At 37.1% G+C, this 14269-nt stretch overlaps 1 protein-coding gene across 1 annotated transcript in view; it reads left to right on the forward strand.

The window, feature by feature from the left end:
• Window positions 1-1309: 1309 nt before the first annotated feature.
• The window catches only part of LOC127659017 (transmembrane protein 198-B-like), a 30651-nt gene continuing 17691 nt past the window's right edge, over window positions 1310-14269 (forward strand). Inside the window, exon 1 of the mRNA XM_052148625.1 lies at window positions 1310-1616. The gene's annotated coding sequence lies outside the window, so the exon portion shown is untranslated. The remainder of the gene's footprint in view (window positions 1617-14269) is intronic.

Raw genomic sequence — 14269 nt, forward strand, 5'->3', positions numbered from 1 at the left:
GGGTAGGGTCAGGGGATAGAAATTATCATTAGATCTGTGTTAAATCCATAAAATGCATGGAAGTCTATGGAGAGTCCCCACAATTATATAAAAACAAATATGTGTGTGTGAGAGTGTGTGTGTGTGTGTGCTCTATTCTAAATTTAATGTGCATGATTGTTGGGGTGTTATTAGCCTTCTAGGGAATACCATGCTTAGGCCATGAACTATGAATAAGAGATATATTTGAACAATGAATTATGTCAAATGGACAACCTTCATATTGCAGTTTCAATGTAAAACCAGCAGGGAGAGCACTTGGCATGTGTATCTGTTCAGACTCAGAGGATCATGATCTGCATATACAGCATATTTGCATCTATATATGAAAAATAATTCTGCTTAAGTCTGCAATTAAATAAAATATAGCAATTAAACTCCAACTCATTCAACTAATTTTATATATATATACACACACACAGGGTAAGAAGAAGAGGAAAATACGAAGAAAGAAAGTCATACAGATCTGGGATGGTTGATGTGGGTGAGTAAATGATGAGACAATTTTCATTTTTGGGTGAACTATTCCTTTAACCAACTAGTTGTTATGTATTATTGTATTGATGCAGCTGTCACGCAAGAGGGCGATAGTGATTTAGAAGTTAACAGCTTGTAGAAACAATCCTTGCAGATTCAGCCTGTTGAAGCCAGATGAAGAAAACTAAACTGTGTGTGATACAGTAAAGGCCTACATCGCACAAGCTGCACCCGCGGAGGACCTTCTTTGGTCTGTTACTTCGATACTCCCCAGATAGCCTAGATGTGTGACATGTGTCCAGTTTCAGCACTAGACAGCGCCAGGGATGAAAACAGTTGAGCAAAACCTCTCATGTGACTCAACTTTTGGAATAATTCCTTATTTTATAAAATATAGATACAAATCCATCACTTTATTATTATTATTATTATTATTATTATTTGCTTAACTTTTCTCTTTTGCCCTAAATTTCTCGCATATGCTCTGTCACAGCCTGAAACATTGGACCACTCCCTGTGTCCTCTCATTAAACTATGAATTAGATCATTATCATTATAGGTACCATTTGTGACCATTTGCATTGCCCACTACTTACAGTAATATTGTTGACAATTACATTTCACACATGCAATTTAAGTATTCCCATATATGAATCCATAACTTTATAAACGCTAATCTTGAATGGGGTGCACTTCGGCTTCATTCACTATAAGGGGGTCTTTGTGCTCCTTTTCCCGCTACACCCCCGCTGTCTAAGTGAATGGTACATTCCAAAGACATGTGAATCAAAATGAAAACAGTATGTGCCATCAGATAGTACACTAGAAAGAAATGAAAACCAGAGGGAGACCAAAAAGCAAGCTTGTCATGAAAGGAGGTCCGTTTGAAAGGATATGGACTTGTTTTAAAAAAATGTGAACCCGTTTCATAATGTCTTAACATTAGATCACAGACAGTACAGCGTTAAGAAACACTGGATTCTGAAGCATTGCTTCGGAATGGGAAAATCTTCCGCCACAAAGGATGTTATCTGTGATCATCGCGTTCAATTTCGCTTCAAATAAGACAATAAGACTAGAAATCTCGAACTGACAAAACGGTAAGTTATGGGTTCCCCTCCCCCACCAATACCGTAGCCTGTGTGTTATCCATGGTGCGCTTTTGTTGTAATCGCAAAAAAGTGTACAAACCTGAATTTATCCTAAAAATATTTTCAGGATGTATATATAGTTGGAGATATGTAATGGTGAAATGTAGGTATACGTGTAACCTATACGTTATATAGGTTGGTATCAGACCTTTGTTCAAAATCTTGTTTTAAAATGCTACAGTATTGCAACAGAAAAGTTTACTACTTTGGTTAAAGAATGCTGTCACCGATATTTTCCGTAATTTATTTTCAATTTCTGGCAGCGCATTTTAGTGCACGTGCTATTGTGCCATCCCATTGTGTGTGTTCTTTTGTTTAATCTCACTATATATAAACGCGCTGCCGTACTGAATTGTGTGTTTACCTGTAATATTGTACATAATAACCAAGTACTGGTGTCGTGGGAACAGCAGCGAGCAACAATCACAATACGTCGTCCTGCTTTCCTTAATGGTTGTGCAGAAACATTTATTTTTTCAGGAATACTTGAAAACAAACGGAATTGATCCCGTGCTCTATAGATGTGGACTAGTCACGTGTTCAACTGGACAGAATTCGCCTATTGTTTTGTTATTGCGTAACTGTAGTAATCCTGTGCCCACGCTGTATCAAGAACATTTTATTATTTTATTTCAATTTAATTTCAATAGCGTTGTATATCGCATTATTTTCGCTGTATTTATTGTTTATTTGTGTTTTGTTTACTTCCTCTGTTTGGTATGATTCTATAAGGATATCCACCGATAAAGACAGGCCTGTAAAGTGTATATTTGAAGATCTGGCTGATGTGATATTGATTGATCGGGGCAATGATTTTAATAATTGGTAACAATTTACAATAAGGTTTCATGAACAATATATTTTTTCAGCATTTATTAATCTTTGTTAATGTTAGTTGATAAAAATAGGCAATTGTTCATTGTTAGTTCATAGTGCATTTACTAATGTTAACATAGAGTATACAACTTTTGATTTTAAAAATGTATTTGGTATATTTACAACAATTAGTTCTGGTCCTTGAATCTGATTGGACGAGAGACGTTCCATGAGTACTGATGGACTCATACCATCAGCACTCCGACGCTTCACTGTTTGATCACTCCGCTTGTGTTCTTGCTGTTCTAAACTAAAGTGTAAGAGCAGTGCAGATGTGTTAAGAGCCATCTGTCTCTTTACATTTAATATTGTGACATTACATTTTTCAGCCAGCAGGTTTTTGTGATTAATATGAGCCAGTTGGTGACGTGAGGTGAGTCAGCATCACTCAGTTTTTATATTCAACAGCACTCTGTGATCGCTCGTATTACTACTACATTGCTACTACATTACTAAAGCTAGGAAATTAAGGATCATCATAGCTGAGAGACTGATTAATTACACAAACTCAAGGCGCTTACCTCTTACCGGACTTTCCACATAGGAGAGGACAAACTGGTAGAGGAGATTGCAGTTTTTATAGTGAAAGACTTGCACACTGGTACCGCAAAATAGGGAGGAATACCCCCGTTTGAATGGATACATAGGAAAAATAGGATACCAAACTGACATTATCTTCAGAAAGCTGACTAACACACTACAGTGTCATCAGCAGGTGATAATACAAGCTCTATCTTTCTCTCTCTCTCTCTCTCTCTCTCTCTCTCTCTCTCTCTCGCACACACACATACACATGCAACCACACACACACACACATCCTTGTTTCTGAATGAGAAAATAATAGGTCAGAATTCTGCAATACTAGTAATGCATTACATTAGAATTTTAAACATTAGGTCTCGGCTCATAAACCTTACAGCACAGCCCACTTGTATTTGAGCAGTATTGACAAAAAATACAAATAAAAAATAAATACAGTTCAGTCCATGTGGTTAGCAGCTGTCTCGCTCCTGCTCCAGAAAAGACTTTCAGTTCAGACACCGCAGCATTTCCTAGTTGAAAACATAGGAGTACTGCTTACTTCTTTTACATTTTAGGCCTAGTCCATTTCTGCTAATTCCAATATATTTTTGAGGAAGAAATCTTTGCTTTAGAGTGTATGTATTGAAACATTTTTCATCATTCTTTTAATATTTTTATAAGTCGTGTTCTCAGTGTAAATTGATGCATTGAGACATTACAAGTGGCTGCCATTTTTGGACTTGTCCAGGACATTGCCATGGGTAGAGGGCTTCTCTTGGTAGTCTTCTGATTGGGTGTGCAGAAAGAAGTTTAGTTACATAGATCGATTCCGAGAATCTTGCCACATTTCAGCAGAATGAGATTTGACATAACTAGTTAAAGGGTATAAGCATTATCTGCAAATATTTTGTGACAGAAGCTTTTATTGAAGAAAAAAAAAACATTAAAACTTTCTGAAAGCTTTTATGCTGACCTGGTTTTCTGATCACCTTTTATGTGCCATATAAAATTAATTTATTCTAAGACTGGCCATTGTCTAACCACCTATCCATTATGAAATATTAGTGAACTAGACAAAAAAAGCTTGCAGATGTTTCACATGAAAGCACACATGCACAACATGATTACATATGGAACATTTTGTTTTCCTCAAGTTGTGAGTCATACCAAGAAATCTCGTCATCTGGGGTTCCCAATACATATGCACAATAGTATAAAGATTTGGTCATGATGAGACACAAATGTGTGGAACAATACACTAACACACAGTGGTAGGTTAAAATAATGGGTGTGGTGGGAACAAAGAAAAGAGATTGAAGTTGTTTGAAAGCCAAGCACTGTGTTCTGTAATGAAGGTGGTTATATAATAATGGAGGGATAAAAGGAGCAGAAATGCCCCTTAGAGATCCATGTCTAATTGAGTCAGGCAGCAGCAGACCAAACATTTTGTACTTCATTTGAGGGAAAGTGGAAGATGAAGATGGAAAGAGAGATGATCAAGATGAACTAGATGTTGTAATAAGAATAAATGGAGGAGGAAGAAAAAAAATAGTATTACAGATAGAGAAAGTGATGATAGGCCACAGGGGGTGAGATGGAGATAACAAAGACACATGTAGAGAGGAGCGTGAGAGAGGAGGAGAAAGTCGATGATAAATCAGTTAATCCATTTCACTGCTGTTCTGCCCAACAGCCATAGTTAATTCATGCTGCTATGCTTGAGACTTTCCATAACTAGACATTTTAAACCAATCAATAAGCACACAAGTATTAGTTTCATATTCTAAAACATAAATTTTCTACTCTTCTTCAGAGTGTAGATCAATGCATATTAAATTAAGGCTATAAAATCAGGAAACTGAATTTCTAGAAAAATGCTTTGCAGGTGTCCGTTGCAGAAATGTCTTGATGCAGACTATTAATTCTGCCCATGCCTTGCACAAGAGGTAAGAAATTGTCGTGCAGTCTATCCGTTGCAATCCTTTTTGTGACAATATATCAGTGGTCTCTTTTGTTAAAGCTGGCTTTTTGCCCTGATCAAGAATCCAGCTTTCCATTCCTATGTTGTATTTATCTCAGGTCAGTTGTCTTACCTCTTGAAACAGCCTTTGTGCATGGAAAGGAATATTGGCATTTTAGAATTGTCTCAGGCACATCACTCATACGTCCTTGTCTTTCCAAAGATTTTGAGTGTCTCTATCAAAGCTTGTCCTCTATTCAATAATATGATACAGTAGAGCAGATGTTCAGAGAGTCATGTAATGATATAAGCAGGTCAAATATTCCCCAGTCTACATTGCACAGCTATCTACTGATCCTCTACCATGTCATTGAATGTATGCACCACCTCTTTGCTGTGAGAGATGAGTGTGAAACTTTGTTTGGCCTCACTACGTTCTCTCAAGTGGAAATATATTTTTGTTTGAGCCCAAACTGAAGTGGTTTTGTCATCTTGTCCTGCCTTTAACTAATTCCCTCCAGCTACATTTAAGGTTTATTTCTTCAACTTTATTAGTCAAATTCAAAGCTCCTTAATGGGTCAGTGACTGCTTCAGCAACAGATGACAGTTATAGTAAGTTGTTGGTTTCTAGCTATTTTGTTGGACTTGGCTAAGGAGGGAAGCTTTAATCTGAGAAAAGCCTGTTTGGATCTTCATCTCTCATCCCTTGCTAAAGTGACAAGAGGACTCCAAGGCATCAGTTTAAAGAAGAGAAACTGGCATTTATACTGTATCTTGAAGACTGCCAACATGATCACACAGGAAGTCTTATGTTTCCCTAGTATCCTATGATTGGCCACATAATGCCGACTCACTGACAAGTGTCATCTACTATCAGACATTTTTGCAACAGATCCAGCATGGTTACCTTTGCATGTTGCATGACTGAAGCATGTTGCGTCAGCTGCATGGGACACTCGGGTTCGGATATTGATATGAAACTAGGAACTAATCATGTTTGCATAATCATTAACAAACCCGATTCGGAGATTGTATTTTTCCCTTTAACAGTACATATTTACTACACTGATTCGTTTTCTCACGCCTACTTATTTGAAAGGATGTGAGGTGAAAGGCACAGCTGGCACATCTGGTTTTAGGAAACATTTGAGTAATAATTAAATTGATAATCCTCCTTACATAAACCCTAAATCTAACCCTAACAGTACTGAGATAATAAAGCAATCTTTCCATTTCAAATGGAAATTTCTCCATTTCCTTGTGATGTCAAAGGCACAGAGTGCAGTTTTGGGGGACATGAACATTCACTGCATGGTGGCGCTAGTTCTGAATTTTGCACGTAAGATACGAATTTGGGGGTACAAAAAATCAGAACTAACATGCTGATTTCCTGTGTGATCTTGTTGATTGAATAAAGAGAGATTCATAATAATTCACCCAACTGTCACATTAGATGCTAGATTAGCTTTTTTAAATCTTTCTGACTACTTTTAATTTCCCCATTGATTTCTTTTAATAATTAAGCCCATCTGTCACATTGCCTTGAATTTCTGCCTCAAAAGCTGAGAGGTCTTCAAGTGGGAAAGGATTCTTTGATACATGATAATTACCCTGCAGTTACAGCACAAGATCTGAACTTACACAAACATGGCTCTCAAAAAAAATGTTTTGCACTTTTTTGCATTTTGTGTTGTTGTTGTTGTTGTTTGTTGTTGATGTTGATGGGTTTTTTTTTTTTGACTGACTGACTATAAGGGAGATTGATGCATTTATGATGAACATATATTCAAAATATATTTTTTCTCCATATACAGTTGAAGTCAGATGCTTACATACAATTAGGTTGAAGTCATTAATACTCAATTTGAATTGACTATACAACACTGCTCCAATGCCGCCATGAAAAGCCAGACTACAGTTTGCAAGTGCCCATGGGGGACAAAGATCTTACTTTCTGGAGAAATGTCCTCTGGTCTGATTAAACAAAAATGTAACTTTGGCCATAATGACCATCATTATGTTTGGAGGAAAAAGGGTGAGGCTTGCAAGCCAAAGAACACCATTCCAACGTGAAACATGGGGGTGGGAATATCATGTTGTGGGGGTGCTTTGCTGCTGGTGAGACTGGTGCACTTCACAGAATAGTTGGCATCATGAGGAAGGAAAATTGTGTGTATATATTGAAGCAACATCTCAAGACATCAGCCAGGAACTTAAAGCTTGGTCGCAAATGGGTCTTCCAAAATGGACAATGACCCCAATGTCTCCAAAGTTGTGGCAAAATGGCTTAAGGACAACAAAGTCAAGGTATTGGTGTGGCCAGCACAAAGCAAATTTGTGGGCAGAACTGAAAAAGCTTGTGCTAGCAAGGAGGCCTACAAACCTGACTGTTACAACAGTTCAATCTGGAGGAATGGGCCAAAATTTCTGCAACTTATTGTGAGAAGCTTGGCGAAGGCTACCCAAAACGTTTGACCCAAGTTAAGCATTTAAAGGCAATGCTACCAAATACTAATAAAGTGTATGCAAAAATTCTGACCCACTTAGAAAGTGATGAAACAAATAAAAGCTGAAATAAATCATTCTCTCTACTATTATTCTGACATTTCAAATTCTTAAAATAATATATTGATCATAACTGACCTAAGACAGGGAATTGTTTCTACAATTAAATATCAGGAATTGTGGAAAAAAGTGAGTTTAAATGTATTGGCTAAAGTGTATGTAAACTTCTGACTTGAACTGTATATCTCAATATAAAGTTCTTTATATCTTTACCCCCACTTTCTTTTCTCTCTATTATGCATTTCTGTCCATGGACGGCACCACTTCTTCCCTCAGGCCTGTCCTTACTCTACCCACTTCTGCTTCAGTGGACTGTCAGAGACTCTGTTCAGAGCCCCTGCCAAGAATAGCTCAATAGATGCTCTGTATCATCCCCAAGAACAGCCTGGGAAAATCACCAAAGCATTTGATTTGGACACAAAGTCAGTGGCAGAGGTCACCCAGCCCTTTGTAAGAGGTGTGTGTGTGTGTGTGTGTGTGTGTGTGTGTGTGTGTGTGTGTGTGTGTGTGTGTGTGTGTGTGTGTGTGTGTGTGTGTGCGCGTGTGTGTATGCAAATGCATATGTTTGCCCCCACATGCGTATTAGGACAAATTGAATGTGAACCCAGGCTTGGCAGTAATTGTATTATGTGCTCACTTCATTTTGTTCATTTGTTGTGATTGGGGCTCAGTGATTACAGATCCACCCACAGCGCAATCAAGAGCAATCAGAGGGAGATTGGCCCCTCATGAAACAATAAAAACAATCGACAACAGAAGATGATGAATTGTCAGATCAGAAGTGTGAAATACCTCTGCTCTTGATTTGCTTTGTTATAGATCTTTCCTTGGTTTGTATCCTTTGAAGTCACTAGCTTTTATCACAAAACCTCAAAGACTCCTCTCCTCTCTTCCTCTCTCCTTTGTCTCGATTGTGAAAAGTGGAAATTAATTTAGAGGGGTTCACTCAGGGGCCTCTCAGCTGGATTTTAAGCCAAGAGCATCATAGAGTGCTCTGTTAGTCCTCATGCAATGCAATGCACTTTTTTTTTAACGTGAGATCTGTGTTTTCAGCTCAATAGTAGGCCATTGCATTTAGAATAATACAGGGCCGAGATGCACTTGTGCAATTGAAGTCAGCTGCATTAGCTCTAAGGTTGTGATCAGGGGTGGAAAGAGTATTTTTTTGTATGCCAACTTTTAAAATACATAATTGTTTATGATAAAGACTACATGAAACTGATTCCAAATAATAAAAGGGACACATGATGACAGAAATTAAAAGATTAAAACGTTAATTTCAATACACAGATCACCATTTGAAATTGTAATGTATGAAAAAATTACATTAAAATCAATTTGTGTAGGGTCTAAATTTCCCTTAACGCCAACAGAGCATTATTGTTTGTGCATAAAACATGTTCAAACAATGCAAGGAATGCAAAACAAATGCTAAATAAGCAGGATCACTAGGCAGGCATGAGAAAAGTTGTTTGGTACAGGGGATACATTACGCTTAAAAAGGAATAATTCACCCAAAAATGAAAATTCTCTTATCATTTTACTCACCCTCATGACTTTCTTTCTTCTGCAGAACACAAATTAAGATTTTTAGAAGAATATCTCAGCTCTTTTGGTCCATACAATGAAAGTTAATCGGTGCTAAAATATTGAACCATAAATCATCATAAAAGTCTCATTTATGTGCCTCCAGTGGTTTTATCCATGTTTTCAGAAGTGATATGATATATGTGGTGAGAAACAGATCAATATTTAATCATTTTTTACTATTAATTCTTCTCCCTGCTCAGTCAATCTCCACTTTAACTTTCACTTTCTTCTTGTGTTTTTGGTGATTCAAATTCTTCATACATCTCACCACCTACTGGGTAGAGAGAAGAATTTCTTGCAAAAATGGACTTAAATATTGATCTTTTTCTTACCCACACCTGCCATATCAAGTCTGAAGTCATGGATTAATGCTTTTATGTTCTTTTTGGAGCGTCAAAATTTTGGCACCCCTTCACTTGCATTGAATGGACTTACAGAGCTGAAATATTCTTCTAAAAATGTTAATTTGTGTTCTGAAGAAAGAATGTCATAGACAGATGGCTTGAGAGTGAGTAAATGATAAGAGAATTTTCATTTTTGTGTGAATTATTTATTTAACTAACATATGGGGGGCCACATTGTCCTCCTTTTGAGATATAAAGTTCAATATTGATTTTGTTCTTGTATCTTTTAAGCCAAGAAATAGTTGTGTTCTCATTCTAATGCACGATGCAAAAGTTTGTGACTGGTGGAATATTCTGCCTGAAGTATTGCTCTACAAATGTTGATCATTTTCTATCTTTATAAAGGCTAATCATAATTATCAATTATGTTATCATCTCTACATTCCTGGTAATGTATTATACCAATTAACACACACTCTACATCAGGGGTCGGTATTATTAAGAAACGAACAATATTTAAAAAAAATATCATTATCAAAAATGTCATTGTTTTATTCTATTACATTAATACTTTTAAAGCTACTCAAGTTATTCAGTCAAAAGTAGTGAGTGGTTTTCTCATTTCCTTGTTATTGTTGTTTGATTAATAGCCTTTATATAACATTGCCGATATCAGACAGTTCTTGATTCAGTTACAGGTCAAGTCTGACATTTTGATGCAAAAACACTTTTTGTGCCATTGTTTAAATTCACTTTAGACATAAACGACTGCGTTTACATTAAATCCTCACCAAGACGGGCATTGGCAGAATTATAAAGTGTATTTGATCATTTAGGCGCGAACCTGTATTAGTGCACAAACATTAGCTGCCTGTCAATCAAACAGCACACAACTACAGGAAATAAAAAGTCAATCTTTTATATGTTATCTAGATCAACCAACCAGTGGTGCTCTTGCTATTGCGGTTGATGTGATGAACACCCCTGTTCTAGATGTGGCTAAGTATACGTTGAAAACTACACAAAAGTTTGATTGAGGAAATCCTATAAACACTTTTTTCCTATAAACATCTAGATCATTTTATTACCTAGCCCTATTGATAACATTGCATTAATCTCTCACAGCAGCCCAATAATCTCAGTGATAGTTAAATTACAGGCTACATTAGAGACACAGAATCTAGTAAGGAGAAAAATGAAATTTACCTTGATATATTTCTACAAATTAGAGGCAGGATTAATGCTGATATCTGTCTTGAGCAAGTTAAACTCACATGACATGATCAAGCAATTGGCCTTTTTCACTGCGTAAAGCCCTTTCGTGTGCAGCTGTGAAGTTCAGCTGTAAACTGTGTTTAATGCTTCCTCCATAGTTGGCGCAGTAAAAGTAGAGTTACAGCACTTAAAATGAACTCAAGTAAAAGTATAACATTTTTAAACTACTTAAAGTACAGTTCTTGGGAAAAAATTGTTCATAACAGTAACGCGGGTATTTGTAATTCGTTATAGCCCTGGTGGTGATTATGTTGTAAATCATGATTGCACTTATAATCATGCACTCTGTTTCACTAACGTTTGTTTTCTATCATGGTGGGGACTTTCCATTGACTTCTATTGTTTTTATACTGAGGTAATGATATATTCTATCCCTTATAATATTACTGTGGCAAGGCAGAGGGCGGGGCCAGGTCGTGATTATATACACCCGGTCCCTTATCAGGCTAATCAAGCCTCGGAGAGGGATAAGGGCCGACTGCGGAGGATTGTGCGGGGGAGAGAGAGATAGTTTATGTCCGTCATGTGTGTGTTTGTGTCTTCTGTTTCAGTTTACTATTAAACTATTATTTATGTTGAAAAGCCGGTTCTCGCCTCCTCCTTTCCATTGACTGCTTTACAATTACCCTATCCCTAAACCTACCACTCACACAAACATTTTTATATTTTCATTGTTGTACTGTTAATTTCTTGTGGGGACATTTTGGTTCACAACACGAGCAAAACTCTGTTGAACACACATGTTCGCTTGACTATATTAGTATAGACATCTCATAGAAACAATGGTTTTTATATGGAGCTAATGAAGTTTGCTATTCCCAAACCCTACTGAAACCTGTTTATATCAATAGATTTAAAGCAAAACTCGCTTTGGCCTATTTATCAGCCTTTCAAATGTTGAGGACCATGTCAAATGCCCTCAAAAGTCAGTTTTCAACATGTCTCACTATATTAGTGAAGGAGTAATTTTTTCAAAAAATTAAGTTATTCAAAAAGACATTAAAAATGCAAATCACACAGAACAGTTACTTGAATACACTTCTTCTATGATGAACATGTTTTCAAATTCTGAGCTTGAAGTAAAAATGTCATTGGGTGTAACTGTCCAAAGACATTCAAATGAAATCAAAGTCTCATTAAGAGGTGAAATTCTTGAAGAAAAAAGATGTTGGCAGATTAAAAAAAGAAATGGGTTGTGCAGATTAATATTTTGATATTATTTCTCAAAAATAAAATTAAAACATTTGTTTCCCAAATAAAGTCATGTGGTGTACACAACATTTAGGTTGCAAATTTGTTGTTAAAAAAAAAAAAAAAACTTTAGACCGTCAAGTGTTGTTTTAAAAAATACCACATATTTTGACATTTTCACGAAAAGGCATATTTTTTCTTGGACATATGAAGTAATCATAAGAACTTAATTTTCTTGACTTTTCTTGACTGAATTCATGATCTTTGTCAAAAAAAAAGTTAAGTGTGCACTCTCATGTATTCAAGGTGCAATTTCAAGAACCTATGTTGTGTGTATGTGTATGACGTTAAATCATTATATTTTAAAGGTCTGACCGTCTACTGTGTTGGACAGCAGATGACCACTCAACTGTTGTTCTGTCTCACCTCTGACTCAGAATGGTTTCATACAGTGGGGCCGTTGTGCGGTTAGTCATTATTTAGAGCAGACAGCCAGTGGATAAAACTGAAGAATGCTGGACAAACACAGATACAAATGCACACATTGGTATGCACATGACCATACACATTACAAACTGACACCCATAACACTGATGATCACATACAGGTCAGCAGAAGGAGAAAGCCAGTCCAGTGCTAATGGAATTTAGAGCAGAAGTCCTCAACAAGATTAACGAGGTTTGGCAGTGCCATCGCCTTGTCCGCTAAACCACACAGCCCAGTCACACACACACACACACGGTCATTCACCCAACCCCTCCATTCAGCGCTCATGCCTCTCATCCTCTTCCACATCCTTCTATCTGTTCCTTTATCCTGGCAGCCATCGCCAGGGTAACCTCCACAATGGTAACTGTAGCGGAATAAGAAATGGGCAGTTTAGTAGGATGCCTCTTTATCTCCATTACCCACAGCTCTTGGCTAGCATCTGCTCTCTTGCTCTCATTTGAGGTGTAAGTGGATGTTCAGGGAGCAAGAGCAGTACATTTTAACTGTCAGTTGCTGCCTGCCTTTACTTGCAAGTGGTCTCCAGGGAGCTAATGCATGGGGTGTTGTGATTCAGCGTTTAGTATGCAGAAGGATTATTGAGGCTTCCTTCTGTCGTTCTCTGACCTATTCATGTAGCTCATAGTGGGAAAACAATTATTGTGTATGTGAGGGATAGCCTGCTGTAGCACAGTAAGTCATGAGTCATGGAAGTCATGAAATAAAAAAGTCCAACTTGAACAGTTTGTACAGCACATTATGAAATGGTTGTGAGTGTGACCCTGTTAGAATGTAAAAAAGAAATTTGCAAAGAGGCTGTTACTGAAGTATAGGGCATCATTACCTCTAAAGAACCCAATAGCAAATGTAATTAATTTCACATGAGAAGATCATTTTTACAGAAGAGACTTAAAGGCAGAGTAGCAGAAATGTCCTGTTATATAGTATTCTAAAAGAGGGTGGAAGATGATTAGGCCAATGTAAATGTATAGTATGACTGCATGTTTTTTTTAACTCAAAATGTGACTAAAATTATAAGTAGGCATCAGGGGAAAAAATTGTAATACTTTACATTAAGGTTCCATTCATTGACATTAGTTAATGCATTAGGTATCATGTAAAAATAATGAAAATATGCTATGAACTCATTTAAACTTTATTATTTTTCCTTATTGTACCTTATTATCAACAAAAATGTATGCCAATAGTTGCCGAAAGTTTTTTTTTTATTATTCCTTTGAGTTCTTTTGTGGCCAGTGTTAAAGGATTTTTCAGTTAAAATGGTTTTGCAGTATAACAGCCTGGGCTGGACTGGGAAGGGAAATCGAGGCGGGATTTTACATGGCAACTGGCCCAAATGTTGAGCGGGGTGTGGGGGTGGGCTGTCACTGTCCCTGTCCCTGTCCTTTTATGCATATCGCGACGCCATGGTCCATTCTGCATAACGTGGCGGATCATTTTTGCTTATCGTGGCCCATTCAGGACGTTTCGCAGCCGACCCACTGGCCCGCTTTGTTCTCCCGATGGCCAGTCTGCCCCTGATCAAAGTGTGTCGGCCCACAGGGAAAATGCCCTGTATGCCAGATTACCAGTCCAGCACTGACAGCAGCCTTTAGAGGTAATAAACATGATGGGTTTTATATAAATATGATATAATCAAAACCCATCATGTGGTGAATATATAGTGTAGTTTGGTAAATGGCCTATGCATGGAATCTAAATTTTTTAGTTTTATTGGGATTTAGTTTGGAAAATAAACTGCATCTGGGATTCATTTTGGACTCTTGAGTCT

This window comes from Xyrauchen texanus, chromosome 18, assembly GCF_025860055.1.
Source record: "Xyrauchen texanus isolate HMW12.3.18 chromosome 18, RBS_HiC_50CHRs, whole genome shotgun sequence".
NCBI lineage: Eukaryota > Metazoa > Chordata > Actinopteri > Cypriniformes > Catostomidae > Xyrauchen > Xyrauchen texanus.